Genomic DNA, 7,407 nt, shown 5'->3' with positions numbered 1-7,407 from the left:
AGTCAAAAAATTAAAAATAAAAATACAGTAAAAAAAAAAAAAAAGACAGCACCTGGTACACAGCAAGTGTTCTTTAAGGCGGAGCTACTGGGAGGGACCGATCCAAGCAAAGCCCCTGGCAGACCTGCAGTCTTCACAGCTAGATTCAAAACCTCTCACCCGTTCCAACCTCCTGGACAGATAAATGGCATAAGAAAGGGGGCGGGGTTCCCTGGTGGGAAGGTGCTGACCTCAGGACCCCCTCACCTTCCCACCCCCCCACTCCCAAACCCCGCTCAGACTGCATCATGTTAATCAGGCCTCAGAGGTGGCCCTGACGTTTCCCTGTGTGGCCGCCCCCATGGGTCATAACTGAGTGATGTGCGCTTTGAGCCAGAAGACACTCCGGCTGTAAGTCAGGAGGCTGCGCATGGGCATGGAGGCCCCGCAGCCACCTGGCTGCCTTCAGCCAGGGAGGTGGGTGGAGACCCCACAGACTCCTTGGACAGCTGGGAACCTGCTGGAGGCTGTTGCCATGGCAACAGTGCTGGTTGCCCTCACTCCGCGTGGGCCCCATCCTGCCTCTCCTGGGCACTGAGTGGGCTGGGGCTCAGCTGGTTACCCCTCCCTCCTCCTCCCCCAGGGGTCACTTGGGGGTCCTGAGAGCTCCCTGCCCACTTGCTACCCCAGCAGAGCAAAGCCAGCTCTAAGACATCCCTCTCTTAATAATAACTAATACCAGCTGACATGTATTGAGTACTTAGCTCTTTACAAGTATTAATTACTTAATTATCATGATAACCCATTTAATAGATAAAAAGACTATAGTCCAAAAGGGCAAAATTGCTTGCCCAGGATCACATGACTAGTAAAGAGCAAAGCCAGGGCTTGAACCCAGGATTCTGGCCCCGGAGTGCCATTGCATAGTATAATGCAATGGTTAAGATATAGACTCTGGAGTGAGACAAGCTGTGTGACCCTGGACAAGTTACTGAACCTCTCTGGGCCTCAGTTTCCCCTTCTGCAAAGTGGGCTAATAGTACCTGCTTCAGAGACTCCTGGGAAGGATGAGATGAGTTAATACATGCAAAGCACTTAGAGCAGCAACGAGCACAGAGTACGCGCCTGGGGCTTACCCAGGTTCCCCCGGAAACAGGTGAGGATTTGCAGCCAGGTCCTCCTGGGGAGGCCAGCAGGGGGAACAGGACAGAGAAGGAGGGGATGCCAAGCTGAGGTGTCACTTGAGGCACCGTCCCAGCCCTCGCCTGATCTGCGGGGGGCTCTGGAGCGTGAGTTACACCTCCAAGTTTGTCCTGCCTCCAGAGCAGGGGGCCGGATTCCCACACTGTCGATGGTCGCCTAAGGGTTGCCCCAGCGGGATAACAACTTCCAGGCAGGTCAGGCTTTCTGGACACGGGGCCAAAGCACTTCCAGCTGCCCAAGAGCTGTGTGCAGAAGCGAGGCAAGAGTACGGGCAGTCAGCAGGAAAGCACGCGGAATTGCAGAATCACAGAATTGCAGAATCAGAGGAGAGACCCAGGACTTGTGGGTGGAGCCCTGCCTGCTGTCCTAGCCATTGTTATTTACCTTCCTAGGACACCACAGCAAACCTGTCTGACCAGTAGAGCTGCCCTCGTTTTACCAGAAGGCCACTTGGTTTGGTCAGAGTCACACAGATTTGGGGCAGGGAGCCAAAACTCTAGACTTTCAATTCTGCACAGTTTTCACTGCACCCTGAGACCTGGTCGTGGGTCACCTTCTGCAGTACCTAGAAAAGATGATGCTTACTTGGGCAGGAGGAAAGTTAGCAGCTCAAAGGCCTGGGGCACCCGGAGGAGGTTGTATCAGTCCGAATGTCTTAGGCAGCAAATAAAAAAATCCGAATTCAAACAGCTTTAATAATGAAAAAGATTTCTATTTTCCATGATAAAAAATCCTGAGTTGAAGGAGCTCCCGGGCTGGTTGATTCAGCAGCTCACTGGTGGCATCAGGACCAGGCTCTTTCCCTCTCTTCTCTTTTCTGCTGCCCTCAATATAGATCATGCTCTTCAAGGTCCCCAAATGGCTGCCCAGATCCAGTCATCACATCCCACCGGGACAAAGTGCAGCCCAAGATGAGCCAGTCAGCTCTTTTTGTGTGTTTCTCTTTTTTAAGAGCAAGTCAAGATCCCCCATAAAACCCCTACTGGAGTCCCCCTCACATCTCATTGGCTGGAGTTGGGTTATATGACCCAACCAACAAAGGGACATAGGGACCATGATTGGCTTAGACCAGGGGTCAGCAAATTAGGGCCCGTTGGCCAAATCTGGCCCCAACCCTGCGTCTGTAAATAAAGTGTTATTGGTGCACAACCATGCCCATTTTTTTACATATGGCCGCTTTCATGCTACAACGGCAGAGCTGAGTAGTAGCAACAGAGACGTTCTGGCCCACAAAGCCTAAAAGGATTATTATTTGACGCTTTACAGAAAATCAGTTTGCTGACCCCTGGCTCAGCTAATTGGGATTCACCCCATGCTGGACTGAGTCGTTGTCTCCGAGGGATGAATACTGAACAAAATGCTGCTCTCTGAGTGAGGTAGGATGGTGTCTGGGCTGACAGCTAAGTCATCTTCTAGGCCTTTGCTACTCAAAGCATTGTCCATAGACAAGTAGCAGCAGCCTCACGTGGAGCAGAGCCCGGGCTACCCCCCCCTCCCAGACCAACCGCGCCAGGACCTACATTTGACCAAGTCCCCAGGGGGTCTGTGTACGTGCGAAAAGCCCTAGCCCTGCAGAGGGCTGAAGGCACAGGTGGGGACAGATGGGTAGCTGCCCTGGACTGACACTGAGGCGGCCTGAGTTCAAGGCCTGACTGTGACCTTGCCCAGCTGTGTGGCTGCAGGCAGGTCTGGCCACCCCTCAGGGTCTTGGCACCCTCACCTGCTAGACGCCACGTGTTAGCACCCTGGGACTGCCCTAACAGAGTTCCCCAGACTCTTGGCTTAGAACAACAGTTCTGGAGGTCAGAAGTCCCACACCAAGGTATCGGCAGGGCTGGGCTCTCTCCAAAGTCTCCAGGGGAGGATCCTTCCTGGCTTCTTCCAGCTTCCCACAGCCCCAGGCGTTTCTCAGCTGTGGCTACATCCCTCCCATCTCCACCTCCAACCTCACGTGACTTTCTCCCTCTGTATCTCTGCTCTTCTTCTAAGGATGCCAGTCATATTAGATTAGGGCGCTGAATGACCCCATCTTAACTGGATTACATTTGCAAAAACCTTGTTTCCAAGTCAGAGCACATTCACTGGTTCCGGGGATTAGGACTTCAACACATCTTTATGGGGGACACGATTCAACCCATAACATGTGGTGGCACCACCCACACATGACACACAGGTGAAAAGGGGACACACATGCTTGTGTTTGGGGGGAGGACAGGGCTGATGGAGGAACAGCTGGCCAGCTATGCTGGAAGCTTCCTGAAGGTAGCTGGCCCAAGGTGGCCTCAAGGAGAGTATCTCTACCCCCTCAACTGCCGCCCTCAAGGGCCTGAGCTGCTTCAGGGACCTCCTGGGTCTATAGAAACCAGGTCCAAGAATCCTCAGCAATTCCTGGATGAGAATGAGACAGGCAAGGCATCCAGGTGCAAGCTTCAAGGAAGCGCTCATTCATTCTCAGGTGCCGCCTCTGCGGAGAGGGCGCACCTCCTTCCACTCTGTGCTCTGAGTGCCTTGCTCACCTCACTCTCGACCAGTGCTGGTCCTCAGCGCTGCCTGTCATTCCAAACACCCTCTCTGGGCCTCTGTTCCCAACTGTGGATGGGGAGCAGCTGGGCTCTGCCCAACATTTACTCTGTGAACAGATAAAGTCCGTTTGACTTAGATAGATTGAAAACATCCAGAAGTGTACCCTGAGCACCTAACTGGTGTTGAAAAACCAGGTATATTGAGTGAACAAGGAAGTAAATTCCCAAATCCAAATTCCCCACCGTGACCCACAAGGCCCAGCATGATCTGGTCCTCCTCACCTTACCGGCCTCATTCCCACCATTTTCCCCCTAAACCATTAGGTTCCAACTACACTGATCTCCAAGTTCTTTCCAAAACATGCCAAGCCCACTCCAACCTCAGGACCTTTGCACACACTGTGCCCTCGGCCGGCATGCTTTTCCCCAGATGCCCAGGTCTGGCTCCCTTATTTTATTCAGATTTCTGTGCAAATGTCACCTCCTCAGAGAGGCCTTCCCCGCCGCTCGATCAAAAGTAGACACGCTCACTCCACCCCTACCTCCACCCCACCAATACCCAGTCACATTCTGTCCCATCAAACTACTTTAGTGTCTTGATAGAACTCACAACTGGAGTGTGGAATTCTCACAGGCATTTATTTATCCATTGGCCATGTCCTCGGTGCCTAGAACAGTGGCTAGCACATAGTAGGTGCTCGGGAAAAATTTGCTACTTGACAGAATGAACCCCTTTCCCACTGGAACCCAGACAACCTCTTAGGGAACACTCAGGCATCCCCAGGCCCCTGCATTCAAGGCTTGGCGAACCTCGCCCTGCAGTGGAATTTTCCAGATGAAGCTGCTCCTTTTGTGCGTCAACCAGGCGTTTAATCTCAGCTCATCGCTGGGCAGGAAGGAACCTGCTTTGCTAAAGGACTTCTGTCCTAAAGCTGCCAGGTAACATGAGAGGGGCCTCTCAAGAGGAAAGCACAGCTCCCCACCCCACCCCTGATAAGCGTCCAGCGGCCCCCTCACCTTCTCCAGGCAGCATGCCTCCACCCACAGCCCTGGCCACAGGCTGATCCCACTCTGTGCTCACTCCCCAGCCGGCACCCCCCAAACTGCACGATGGCCCTTCAGAGGGCCAGGAGATCTTAAAAACTCCCTTTAAAAATAGCATTACTAATTTTTTTTTTCCTTGTTAAAAATTTACACATGTAATCCATATGTGCTGACAGTGAAAAATGCCAGCATTTCTAGTGGGAAGTAGATCATCATCCCCCAGATTCCAGCCCCCAGCATAGAGATGAAAACCACAGTCAAAGGCAGTGGTACCCTTGGGAAGGACTGGATTCCTTTAACACATTCTTGTATGGCGCCCCTAGCAAATCCTCCAGGGCTGCTATATTCTTACCCCCATTTTACAGATGGAGAAAGTGAGGCTCAGAGAGGGACTGAGCTAGCCAATGGTGGGCAGTGGTGAACTCAGACGGTCTGGCTTTGATCCTCACTTTGACCACTACACCATACCACTTCTTGGCAGAAAATTTCTTGATTTGGTTTTTAACATTTTTTTTTCTTTTTTTCCCATTTTCTGTTCCATGTTGTTCTCTGACTTGCTTTTCTCATTTAACACTCCATGTCTGGGACATCAATTCATGGCAGAGGGAATTCCCTGGCAGTCCAGTGGTTAGGACTTGGCACTTTCACTGTCAAGGGCCCGGGTTCAATATCTGGTCGGGGAACTAAGATCCCGCCAGCTACGAGGTGCAGCCAAAAAAATAAACAAATAAAGTATATTTCTTTAAAAAATTCATGGCAGGGCTTCCCTGGTGGCGCAGTGGTTGAGAGTCTGCCTGCCAATGCAGGGGACACGGGTTCAAGCCCTGGTCTGGGAGGATCCCGCATGCCGCGGAGCAACTAGGCCCGTGAGCCACAATTACTGAGCCTGCGCGTCTGGAGCCTGTGCTCCGCAACGAGAGAGGCCGCGACAGTGAGAGGCCCGTGCACCGTGATGAAGAGTGGCCCCCGCTTGCCACAGCTAGAGAAAGCCCTCGCACAGAAACGAAGACCCAACACAGCCAAAATAAATAAATTAATTAATTTTTTTTTTAATTGTTTTAAAAAAAAAAATTCATGGCAGACATACATAGGTCACCCCATCCTTTTTAATGTCTGTGTTGTATCACTAGCCCCTGACACACAGCACAGAACTACTATGATCATTTGGGTCAAAATGGTCCATTCGTGATCATCTTAAATTCTCAGTACATAATTCGTTTGAATGTGCCCTATAGTAAATATGGGATACAATGAGTACTTCTGGGGAAAGCTGGTAAGATCTGGGCTTATTGGGCAGGAGAAGGTCTGAGTTTCCCTGTCACCCACAGACTCTAGGCTAAGTCTGAGATGGTGTTGGTGGAGAGAGTAAATGCACTATTATCCAGAATGTTCCCAGCTCCAAAGAGGCCACAAGGGTGAAACGTCCCTTTTGCTGATCAGTTACACGTCTAAGGACTCCAGAATGTCAAGCCTTCAAAGTACTGTGACTCATTCCCTGAACAACGATGCTTGGTAATTCACAAAGCAACCCTAGGCACACCACAGTTTATCCACATCTCCAAAGAAAGTCCTACTCAGAGTCTCCCCTGAGCAGATCAAGAGAAACAAATCCTCTCTCCACTTCAGGCCCTGGATGCTTTTTCTGGGCTGGCATAAAGGGAGTGAGGAGGGAAGGGCATGAGTTGTCACAAAGTCAAAACGAAACTGCCAACAACACAGTTCTCTGTCTCCCAAGAGTGACTCAGCCGGTGAAAACCAGAATATTGTTCCAAGTGTCAAAATCTGCAGAGCTGCCTCCAAGATTTGGGTCTCATCCAGCTTAAATGAGCCAAACATTCAGCATCTTCCTCAGGCACCTGTGAATGGTGCATTGTCTTCTCCCTGTGGCTTTTGTTTTTGAAAGTTCATAAAGAGGAACCCAGGAGGTCAGGAGACAGCAGGGTGGCCATTTCCTTCCCCAGGACAACATTCAGACAGTTTCTACATGCCTCCCAGCACCTGCCTCCTGCCAGGGACCAAACCGGTGCTGTTGGCACCCAGGCTGCCCCAGAGCACATAGGAAACCAGGACCCTGGCTGGAGGTTGAAACGTACTCCTTTGGAGAATCATCTGGCCTCCTCAGCACTGGTAGCGGCAGGGGGAGTTTATCATCATTAGGAGCGAGTTAACTTCGAACAGGGGAGAAATGCTTTTAGAGTAATGTTATTAGCACTGGATTCTGGAATGCCTTTTCTATTCTTCTAAGTAATATTCTCTGCAGCCCTGTGCACTCCATAGAGGAGGAAATTGACTGGTTTGTAGATGGGGAAAAGGCTGAGCCATTTCTAGCTCCTGGTTTTATTTATATGAGGGAATTCACAAGGTAATCTCAGAACACTACAGTTTGCCTTGTGGGGCTGGCTCGATCCCCATCGTCCTACTGAGTATATTTTTGGTGCATATGTTAATCCATAATGAGTCATATAAAAACCAGGACAACGTGACCTATGTCAGTTTTCAGCCTTGACGGGTACTGGGATGGGAGACAGTGGGGATAATAGTAGCTAATACCTATAAAGAGCTTTGTACAGGCTGGGCACTGTCCAAACACTTTGCATGAATTAACATTTAACTCAGATAATGGCCCAACAAGGGAGGTACTAATATGATCACCCTTTTA

This window comes from Balaenoptera ricei, chromosome 14, assembly GCF_028023285.1.
Source record: "Balaenoptera ricei isolate mBalRic1 chromosome 14, mBalRic1.hap2, whole genome shotgun sequence".
Taxonomy (NCBI): domain Eukaryota; kingdom Metazoa; phylum Chordata; class Mammalia; order Artiodactyla; family Balaenopteridae; genus Balaenoptera; species Balaenoptera ricei.
The sequence above is the reverse complement of the archived record's forward strand: the minus strand, read 5'-3'. Positions refer to the sequence as shown.